Consider the following 12,256-nt stretch of genomic DNA (forward strand, 5'->3'; position numbering starts at 1 on the left):
CGCCGAGAAAGTAAAATAGTATTGTTGTGTTTGTCCATGCGGTTTTCTATCTCCTCCGTGGCTTTGTCCATGGCAGTACAATACAATAGCCCATTGCCGCTTGGTAGGCTACGACGGAGATGAGTGTTTGCGCTTTTGCTAATATTTTTTGCAACATTGTATTAGTTATGTTTCAAACTTTAACATTATATCTCTTGAATAATCACTCTGATTCGATTTTCATTCGTGGTACATTTGTTTACATACTGTAGTTAGACGGTCTTGGTGAGCAACATGTAGGCCTTTTTGCAATGAGCATTAATGTTTTTTTTTCCTCTCTGTTATACGTGCTCATACATGCCCAGTGTAATTGTTGAACTACACACCCAATATATAAAATATAATACATTCTGCCTATGCGTTTCTGTTGTTTTATTGTGAGGTGATAGTTTTTTGATGGCCATGATAAGGTGTGGTGTACCTGTTTTTGCTCAACTGTAACAACCTGAAACTGGCGATGACGAAGATACAACCATTATTCTCTCTATGTCAGAGGGTGTTGGCTTGCAAGCTTAAGAGGTGTAGGCAAGATGGGACTCAAACCTTTTCGTGCGATGAACACCAGATCTTAGGTCTACATTTTCTTTGGCCACACCTAAACCACTGGAGGCTCCTCAGAGGAGAAAGTGGAGGACTATCCTCCAGTGAATTTCATAAAAATAGTAAAACATTAAAGTTATCCTTTTTAGATAAAACTATACAAAATATATTAACGTCACCAAATAATTGATTAACAGCACTCTATAGGATAGCACCATGGTGTAGCCGGAGGACAGCTAGCTTCCGTCCTCCTCTGGGTACATTGACTTCAATACAAAACCTAGGCGTCTCATGGTTCTCCCCTTCCATACACTTACACGGTAATTATGACAACTTACGGAGGACGTCCTCTAACATATCATGTTGTCCACCCAATCAAAAGATCAGAGAATGAAAGCATAAGCCACAGTTATCTAGCACTGCAGTGCATGAAATGTGGTGAGTAGTTGATTAAAAGAGCGAGAAAGACAATAGTTTAATAGTTTTGAACAAATTAATTTGTTCAAAAATGAAGGAAAGCTAGAGAAAGCTATATTTTGTATTATTTTTTTCTCACTTTCACTTACGTAGCTATTTTTTTTAGTTTAGCCTACTTAAACATCCAGCGCAAACAGGGATACTATGTTAGCTAGCTGGCTATGACTATCCAACAGATAGTCATAGCCAAGTCAAGGTAAACTTTTGGTTTTACTAATTTATTGCTAAACCGTTTACTGAACTGCTTACTAACTGTACTCTGTAACGCGACTTCATGATTGTAGCGAGTTTGCTAACGTGTTAGTTCTATTAGCTATGTTGACTATGACGTTACTTTAGCTAATATGGTGACAATGATGTAGGCTGTGTGTAGATGTTATGATTTGGTTTGGCTTGGAAAGGTTTTTTCGCCTGGTCTCATACAGCTGATGTGTTGTGCATTGAAGTCCACAAGCTAAGGGAAAAGGTGAGAGGAGGAGAGCCCATAGATGCGAGAAGGAATATAACGTGGCTGCCATGAAAGTGAACTGTGTTTATGTGTGATCAGGGGTGTATTCATTCGATGATTCTGTTGAAAAACGTTTCTTAAATGGAATGAAACGGGGATTAACATACCTGAACTTGTCCAATAGAAACTCTCGTTTGGAACGGTTGGACTGATGATTACACCCTTGATAAGATAGATGCAGGCAAGAGTGTGCAAGGCGGTATTGAATGTGTCACTGTCTGTCACCTCAAATCTTTCTCTCAAACTGTGTGTGCACCTACGTTGTAAACTTTAATTCCTAGTCTAGTTTGTAGCAACCTCATGATGGGTATAGGGAAAATTAGAGTATCATGTTGTAGCCTGAACCTATCGATGTTACATTGAACTGGGTGAATGGAATATGAATGACAGTCATCCAATATGCTGTAATAGAAATAAGGCTATGCTCATACTTTTTTGTTAACTCCCTCATCTTAAATGGCACCGACCACCGCTGACCTAATTTAGACATACAATGTTTAAAACATTATTTTTTTTTTGAAGCCACAACCATGTCAACACAAAGGAGAGACAAACACACAGTTTGTCCACCGGACCAGCATTTAGAGAGCACTAACCTATACTAACCTCGTTGTCTGTTCAGTCAGTCTCGATCTTAACTAGCTCTGTATATGAGACAAAATTTGCACCGCTATGGCTGCCTTTATACAGGCAGCCCAGTTCTGATATTTTTCCCCCACTAATTGGTCTTTGACCAGTCACATAATATATTTTTCAGATCTGATTGGTCAAAAGGCTAAGTGAAAAAAAAACGCAGCCAAGGAGCTTCTGCAGCTGTGCTAGAGATACCAGAAATTCACTCTCGCAGTTCTTCTCACTGCACATTATTTCCTCTACCTGCGCAGGTCTAACTTCGAGAATAGTAATATCCTTCACAGACATACTATGTTCATCTGTCTGCTACAATGGATAATTGAAATCCAATAAGTCATGCATTAGTTATTACCACATAGGGTGGTGCAAAATGTCGCTGGTAACATCATTTGACTCTCAAATGCATTCCAACAGTTCTGCCTCAGTTCTCACACTGCTATTAAAAGCAAATCAAAATAACAGTCTAAACTATAAATAGAGAGAATGATTCTTTGGATGTAGACTGACTAGTTGTTGAACGACATGCATTGGCAACCAGGTCAATGACTGTAGGCTAGAATAATTGTGGAATGATTATGGTTAAACTTGGTCAATCATAGTATTTTTAAACATAAATAATGATATGACTCTCAGAAGGATACTTTGGGATTTTAGCAATAGGGCCCTTTATGTACTTCCCCAGAGTCAAGTTAGCTAGTGGATACAATTTGTATGTCTCTGTGTTTGGTTTGAAGGAAGTTGCTAACCAGAGCTAGCACAATTGCTAACCAGAGCTAGCAAAATTGCTAACTAGTTCTAGCACAATTGCTAACTAGTGGAAAATACCCATAGACTTCCTGGTCATTGTGCTAATGCTAGTTAGCAATAGCTCGCGACACTACGTCTAACTTCCTTCATACTAGACACAGAGAGATACAAATTTTATCAACGAGTTCATCGGACTCTGGGGAAGTCGATTTCCAAAATCACAAATTAACCCTTTAAACTGTGAAAATGAAATCTGGGAATACATTTAATCTCTGTAGTACTGCAGAGTCATGTGTTTCTACCGTATCCGAAAGTGAACCTGCATGGCCAAAAATAATATCCAAGCTCCATGTTTGAAATGTCTCTCTGCAGAGCGTTTTAATTGCCTGTAAAACTCTTAAAAACGCCTACTCTCGAATGACGTTAGCTGCCTCTTGACTGATATTAGCACACAATCTAGTTAAGTGTTCAGCTAGTTCACAATGTGTCAATTTAACAGGCTACAGCAGACGGCACGTTTCACAAAATGGACTGGTTCCAACTCCCAAGAGCAATATTGTTAGAACTTCATTAGCTACATAGTTGTAGCAAAGCAATTACACTCAACTGGTTTGCACATTTTGTGTAGTGCAAAGTCCTTGACCAATCCAAGCCAGCTCACAGCACAATCAGGCAGGCCATTATCCATAACAAGGCCTCCCTATACTCTGCTTTATTTCCCCAACAGTTTAGTGAAGCAGAACGAGAAGAAGAGTGATGTTGATGGAGGTCTGGAATAAGTCATTTTTGTATTAGAGGTCGACGTGAAAAAAGTCGCCTTTTTAATATTTCATCGCTGTGCAGTGAATCATCAATGCCAGGAACAAGGATGAGTGATCGTAATGGTACTTTAAAGTATTGGAGGAAAGTTTGACTTTCCTTTTACATGAGGTAAATGTTATCTAGCACATAAAGTAAACTCCTGTGCCAGCGGTTACTGAGACAGAGCTTTAATACTACCTTAATGCTCAGGGTCTGCCCTTGGTTCACCCCAGACTTGACTGCCTTAACCAGCACAAACACATCCTGTGGCGTTCTGCATTAGCATCGAATAGCCCCCGCGATATGCAACTTTTTAGGGAAGTCAGGTACCAATATACTCAGTCATTTAGGAAAGCTAAGGCTAGCTTTTTCAAACATAAATTTGCTTCTTGTAGCACTAATTCCAAAACGTTTTGGGACACTCAAGTCCATGGAGAATAAGAGCACCTCCTCCCAGCAGCCCACTGCACTGAGGATAGGAAAATCTACGATAATTTCAAAAAGCATTTTTCCACGGCTGGCCATGCTTTCCACCTGGCTACCCCTACCCCGGCCAACATCTCAGCACCCCCTGGAGCAACTTGCCCAAACCCCCCACCCTTTCCCGCTTCTCCTTCCCCCAAATCCAGACAGCTGATGTTCTGAAAGAGCTGCAAAACTGGATCCCTACAAATCAGCTGGGCTAGACAATCTGGACCCTCTGTTTCTAAAATTATCCGCCGAAATTGTTGCAACCCCTATTACTAGCCTATTCAACCTCTTTCGTATCGTCTGAGATCCCCAAAGATTGGAAAGCTGCCGCGGTCATCCCCCTCTTCAAAGGGGGAGACACTCTAGACCCAAACTGTTATAGACCTATATCCATCCTGCCCTGCCTTCCTGAAATCTTCGAAAGCCAAGTTAATAAACAGATCACCGACCATTTCGAATCCCACCGTATTTTCTCCACTATGCAATCTGGTTTCCGAGCTGGTCATGGGTGCACCTCAGTCACGCTCAAGGTCCTAAACGATATCATAACCGCCATTGATAAAAGACAATACTGTGCAGCCGTCTTCATCGACCTGGCCAAGGATTTCGACTCTGTCAATCACCGCATTCATATCGGCAGACTCAATAGCCTTGGTTTCTAAAATGACTGCCTCGCATGGTTCACCAACTACTTCTCAGATAGAGTTCAGTGTGTCAAATCAGAGGGCTGTCCGGACTTCTGGGAGTCTCTATGGGGGTGCCACAGGGTTCAATTCCCAGGCCGACTCTCTTCTCTGTGTATATCAATGATGTTGCTCTTGCTGCTGGTGATTCTCTGTTCCACCTCTACGCAGACGACACTATTCTGTATACATCTGGTCCTTCTTTGGACACTGTGCTAACAAACCTCCAAACGTGCTTCAACGCCATACAACACTCCTTCCGTGGCCTCCAACTGCTTTTAAATACTAGTAAAACTAAGTGCATGCTCTTCAACCGATTTCTGCCCACACCCTCCCGCCCGACTAGCATCACTACTCTGGACGGTTCTGACCTAGAATATGTGGACAACTACAAATACCTAGGTGTCTGGTTAGACTGTAAACTCTCCTTCCAGACTCACATTAAGCATCTCCAATCCAAAATTAAATCTAGAATCGGCTTCCTATTTCGCAACAAAGCCTCCTTCACTCATGCCGCCATTCGTACCCTCGTAAAACTGACTATCATACCGATCCTTGACTTCGGCGATGTCATTTACAAAATAGCCCCCAACATTCTACTCAGCAAACTAGACATAGTCTATCACAGTGCCATCCGTTTTGTCACCAAAGCCTCATATGCTACCCACCACTGCGACCTGTATGCTCTTGTTGGCTGGCCCTCACTACATATCCGTCGGCAAACCCACTGGCTCCAGGTCATCTATAAGTCTTTGCTATGTAAAGCCACGCCTTATCTCAGCTCACTGGTCACTGTAGCAACACCCACCTGTAGCACACGCTCCAGGTATATTGCACTGTCCATACCCAAAGCCAACACTTCCTTTGGCCTCCTTTCCTTCCAGTTCTCTGCTGCCAACGACTGGAACGAATTGCTAAAATCACTGAAGCTGGAGTCTTATATCTCCCTCTCTAACTTTAAGCATCAGCTGTCAGAGCAGCTTACCGATCACTGTACCTATACACAGCCAATCTGTAAATAGCACACCCTACTACCTCATTCCCATATTATTACTTACCCTCTTGCTTTTTTTCACCCCAGTATCTCTACTTGCACATCATCATCTGCACATCTATCACTCCAGTATTAATGCTAAATTGTAATTATTTTGCCTCTGTGGCGTATTTATTGTCTACCCACCTACTCTTCTATATTTGCACACACTGTACATAGATTTTTCTATTTTTCTTTTCTACGGTACGTTTTGTTTGTGTAACTCTGTTGTTTTTGTCGCACTGCTTTGCTTTATCTTGGCCAGGTCGCAGTTGTAAATGAGAACTTGTACTCAACTGGCCTACCAGGTTAAATAAAGGTGAAATAAAAAGAATAGGGAATAGGGTGCCATTTGGGATGCAACCAGTGAATCCAAGAAAACCTAGGGCTGAGCCACACCCTGGTCAGTATGACCCAGAACTAACTCTATGGTAGTCTAGATTATGCTCAGGGCATTTGCTTACCCTAGCGCGCTCAAACATGGTTTCTTTCATCACATGAGAGATTATCCCAATAGCATGCTGTAACCTCTGAACATGAGAAGGAGGCATGGGCATGGGAGGCACAATGATCCGCTCTGTTTGGTAGTGAGGGCTGACGCACTTCCCGGACTCTCTCACGTTGGTAGCATATGTCTAGCCGATTTGGATGCGGAACTGCTAATGCCCCTGGCAGTAAGTAGTAGGATACTTCTGTGTGGCCCCACTTGAACCCCTTTGCAACTGAGAAAAGATGGAGCATTTACCTGGCTTGCAGTGTAACACTAGTTACCGGACCTTGTGTCACTTCACCTGGTGTTGATATTGTATTTCACTACTCTCTCTCCACTTGTCCTTCACCTTGGAGAATGTCGTGTCGTAACATTTGATATGTATGCATACGCTATATTGTATATACCTCACATGCAATGAATCTATTAAAAAGTATATCTGACTCCATAAAGATGATTTAGCAAAATGCAAGGTGCTATGTAGACCATGTGCAAGTATTATGCTTTTAGCTGTCTAAAATCAAGGAATGGTGATGAGAATGGAATTCTAAGTGTATTTAACGACTTTGTAAAAATTAACAATACATTATACAATGCATAAAGCTTAACTTACAAAGCATTACGAGGCACTTCTGAGCATGATCAGAGAGGGAGAGAGAGAGAGAATCTCACCACAGCAGGTCAGGAGCGAAAAAGAGAACGAGACAATGAATCTAAGACCGTGTATAACATCTGAGTTGTTTGGTTTCAAAATCTGAGTTGTTGACCAATAGTATTACTGTAATGTTAACTTCCAATCAGATATAACACCTACATGATGTAATCTCAACACAACCCGATAATAGCTTTTGCATAGAGTGTTAATAAGAAGAGTCACTGCGGTTGCTGCCCAACAACAATATTCTCTAGTGCTTCTTACAGGAAGTTGAACTCCTTCCTCTAGTATCTCTCTGCTATCTTTCAGAACACAATTTGAACCAGTCTTTGATTCAGTCTGTGGGAACTTGGTAGTGTGCAAAATTTTAGGGTAGCTGTAAAACGGGACACTAGTTTGCGAGGAGCCGTGTTGCTAATTCGTTATGAGGATTGTTTACTGGGTGAGGTTTTTAACCCAGTTCCAGTAGCTAGGGATATTTCCAGTATCAGGGCTAGAGTTGGCGTCTCGCCTCTCGAGTGAAGGTGCTATTTGAGCTTTCTCCATTTCGGAGTTGAAGCGGGCAAGCATACACATAGTGCATGTGGGCAAGCATAGACATAGTGCATGTGGGCAAGCATAGACATAGTGCATGTGGGCAAGCATAGACATAGTGCATGTGGGCAAGCATAGACATAGTGCATGTGGGCAAGCATAGACATAGTGCATGTGGGCAAGCATAGACATAGTGCATGTGGGCAAGCATAGACATAGTGCATGTGGGCAAGCATAGACATAGTGCATGTGGGCAAGCATAGACATAGTGCATGTGGGCAAGCATAGACATAGTGCATGTGGGCAAGCATAGACATAGTGCATGTGGGCAAGCATAGACATAGTGCATGTGGGCAAGCATAGACATAGTGCATGTGGGCAAGCATAGACATAGTGCATGTGGGCAAGCATAGACATAGTGCATGTGGGCAAGCATAGACATAGTGCATGTGGGCAAGCATAGACATAGTGCATGTGGGCAAGCATAGACATAGTGCATGTGGGCAAGCATAGACATAGAGCATGTGGGCAAGCATAGACATAGTGCATGTGGGCAAGCATAGACATAGTGCATGTGGGCAAGCATAGACATAGTGCATGTGGGCAAGCATAGACATAGTGCATGTGGGCAAGCATAGACATAGTGCATGTGGGCAAGCATAGACATAGTGCATGTGGGCAAGCATAGACATAGTGCATGTGGGCAAGCATAGACATAGTGCATGTGGGCAAGCATAGACATAGTGCATGTGGGCAAGCATAGACATAGTGCATGTGGGCAAGCATAGACATAGTGCATGTGGGCAAGCATAGACATAGTGCATGTGGGCAAGCATAGACATAGTGCATGTGGGCAAGCATAGACATAGTGCATGTGGGCAAGCATAGACATAGTGCATGTGGGCAAGCATAGACATAGTGCATGTGGGCAAGCATAGACATAGTGCATGTGGGCAAGCATAGACATAGAGCATGTGGGCAAGCATAGACATAGTGCATGTGGGCAAGCATAGACATAGTGCATGTGGGCAAGCATAGACATAGTGCATGTGGGCAAGCATAGACATAGTGCATGTGGGCAAGCATAGACATAGTGCATGTGGGCAAGCATAGACATAGTGCATGTGGGCAAGCATAGACATAGTGCATGTGGGCAAGCATAGACATAGTGCATGTGGGCAAGCATAGACATAGTGCATGTGGGCAAGCATAGACATAGTGCATGTGGGCAAGCATAGACATAGTGCATGTGGGCAAGCATAGACATAGTGCATGTGGGCAAGCATAGACATAGTGCATGTGGGCAAGCATAGACATAGTGCATGTGGGCAAGCATAGACATAGTGCATGTATTGGTGTACGTGAATACGACTGGGTTTGTCATATTGCGAGCTTTGAAAAATAGGCCTAAAGCCTTGGGATGCTTGTGATCTTGAGAGCTACTTGCTGGAAGAGAACATTGTGTTGGGAAAGAAATCCTCACCACTGTTGCTGTTTCTTATCGTGTGAAAGGGTCCTATCGGGGGGTTTCTGCTTGTAGACGGATAACAAAAAGGCAGGGGTTGGATTTACTTGGCTTCTGGTCGAAGCCAGTCAGGAAATCTTTGGGCTGTAGTGCGTAGGCAGACCAAAGGGCTGTCAAAGGGAGGCCACTTTTTGGATTGTGAAGGCATCAGTGTAGCTTAAATAGCCTAACTGCAGTGTGTGTGTGTGTACGCGTTTGGGTGTCTTTGGTCTGCCCTGTTAAGCCTGAATGAAGACAGACAATGTTCCTCCACCCCAGAGCTCTGAGATTGGTTGTCATTACCTACCTCTGTGACACATCATGGTACATATCCTTCCAATCAAAATCAAATCAAATGTTATTGGTCACGTACACATGGTTAGCAGATGTTATTGTGAGTGTAGCTAAATGCTTGTGCTTCTAGTTCCGACAGTGCAGTAATCTACCAATTCCCCAACACCTACCCAATACACACAAATCTAAAGGGGTGAATGAGAATATGTACATATAAGTATGTGGATGAGCGATGGCCGAGCGGCATAGGCAAGGTGCAGTAGATGGTATAAAATACAGTATATACATGTGATATGAGTAATGTAAGATATTAAGAAGGCGCTGTTGCGCCTTCTTCACCACGCTGTCTGTGTGAGTGGACCATTTCAGTTTGTCCGTGATGTGTACGCCCAGGAACCTTCCACCTTCTCCACTGCTGTCCCTTCGATGTGGATAGGGGGGGGGGGTGCTCCCTCTGCTGTTTCCTGAAGTCCACGATCACCTCCTTTGTTTTGTTGACGTTGAGTGAGAGGTTGTTTTCCTGACGCCACACTCTGAGTGCCTTCGTGCGCCGGCTACATAATGATGTCATTCCCGCGTCCCACAGGGCCACAGCGTTGCGTGTTCAGGTTTGCCAAGACAGAGACTCATCTAGAGATGAAAAACAGAACAGGAGAGGGAACCTCTCAACAAACAAGAAATGGTTGTTCCTTTTTCAAGGGGAGCAGATTCCAAGAAAAAAGGGGAATCTACAACATGAACTCTCCATTGAATCAGAGTCAAGGTGAAAGAGGATGTTATGTAGACTAGTGTGTAGGACTGACATCATCCATCAACTATGTAAGCCATATGCAGATAATAGACACACACCCCATGCAGTTTCCAGTTTGTACGCTTCTTTGTGTTGACCGAGGCTAGAGCAGGCCTCAAAACAGGCTGGATGACAGGGAGATTACTGTGGTAATGTGAACCGCAACAGGAGCACAGTATAATGCAGAGAAATGTTTCTGTTGCGTTGAGTGTGCATGTCAGAGTGGTTTTGTCAGAGTAGGGATTTTACACTCCGAGGTCAAAGAGCAATTCTATCAGTGAAGCAGAGCCTGGTGTCACCAGATCATATTCATTGTCATTGTCACGGAACACTTTTGTCACTTGTGACTCTGGCTGTCGACGCTAAATGGGACAAAGTGAAACCGAGAGGGAGAGAGAGATTTAGAGTGAGAAAGGCGAAGGGAGAGGAGAAACAGCCCCTGTAGAAATGTCCTGTCTAATAAAATCTGACAGTTCCTCAAAAGACACTGGGTTGTCTCATAAAATTGAAGGGTTGGCTGTTGGCACGCTTGGCAATTGATCTCATTAAGATGTCCTGACCTCAGAAGCATTATTCCTTAATTGGTCTGAGCTAATAAAATATTTTCACTAGAAGATGGCTCGTGGGTAGGTTACAATGTCTCTGGGAACCTTGTTGCTAGTTTGCACTGTTTCCTCTACTTTCATGTGGTGGTGGAAATGCCAGGTGTTTTGATAAGAAGTAATTTGAAAATTCTCCGTCTGCCTCGTCTCCACAGTTCTATCTTCCACCGGTATGTTTGTGAACTGGATGATTTTCCCATCTGCGATTCTCCGAGACAACCGGCTTCTGTTCTGTCTCTAGGCGAATAGAAATGGGTCCTCCCGACTCCACCAATGTGAGAGATTTGAATATTACCTGCCTTGTCTAACTTTTCCACTGGAATATAGATTTCACAGTTTCTCACTGTCTCTGTTTTCTAAGCACCTCAGCTCAGAACGACAGATTTTAACACCGGGTGGTTGCTATCACAACAGTCTCAGGATGTGCAGTGGATGCCAGATTTCCACCACAATCACTTCACTTCAAATCTCAACATCTTAGTTCGTACCTGGAAGAGTGACGAGAGTTTTTCAGAAATTGGGCCAAGACCAATTCCCCAACATCTATTTTGTTATCTCACATAAATCAGGGTTTGAAATATGCAGATTTCAATCATGGGAGAGATCAATGAGAACCTGAAGATGCCTGTCGGAGTCAGACGGCCAAAGTCTCTGCTTACCCAGTATACTGGCAACAGAAATGCTTCGAGCTCCATATCTTTCAGTTCAGGTTCTCAGGCTCAGGCTAATTTGATGAATCCTAGAGAGTACAGCGGCTTTGACTCCAAACTGACCGCTGTGTATGGTCAAATGAGGGATTTCTCTTCCTCAAGGAAACAGCAGGCAGGTTCTGGTCATCACGAAAACAACCTCTGTCCAGCCGAGGCATCCACAGCTTCCTGCTATGATGGCCAATTGCACAGATTCATGTGGACTTTCGTAATGTCTTTTCCCGTTGGAGCTTGTTTTAGGCTAACTGTTGTGGAGATGGGATGTTGGACTCCACTGCTATGTCATTTTGAATGAGCTTAAAGGATCTGAAAAGCATAATCTTCCTAGCTACCCCTCATAACAATTCAAGTTTAGGGTAATACGCTAATAGCACTCAGCATAATTACTTTTCTCGCCACTTAAAAGCCCTTTTGCTCAAAATTCTTCCTAGATTTAGCAGCCATTGCTGGAATAGTAGGACCACCCTGACATTTAACATTTTAGTAATTTAGCAGACGCTCTTAACCAGAGCGACTTACAGAAGCAATTAGGGTTAAGTGCCTTGCTCAAGGGCACATTGAACGATTTTTCACCTAGTTTTCTGTGGGATTCGAACCAGCAAAATTTCGATTACTAGCTCAATGCTCTTCTGAAGTTTGAACCACGGGGACGGCAAATTCACTTTTCAGATGCAGCACCTGACAGCACACACTACTTTTAGATGGTTGTTGTTTTGTGACTATGGACGAAGAAAAATACCTTGCA

At 43.2% G+C, this 12,256-nt stretch overlaps 1 protein-coding gene across 1 annotated transcript in view; it reads left to right on the forward strand.

Annotated features, from left to right (window-relative positions):
* Positions 1-12,256, forward strand: part of LOC129859620 (cytoplasmic protein NCK2-like) — a 57,731-nt gene that overhangs the window by 382 nt on the left and 45,093 nt on the right. The gene's annotated exons all lie outside the window — the stretch shown is intronic.

Source organism: Salvelinus fontinalis, chromosome 7 (genome assembly GCF_029448725.1).
Source record: "Salvelinus fontinalis isolate EN_2023a chromosome 7, ASM2944872v1, whole genome shotgun sequence".
NCBI lineage: Eukaryota > Metazoa > Chordata > Actinopteri > Salmoniformes > Salmonidae > Salvelinus > Salvelinus fontinalis.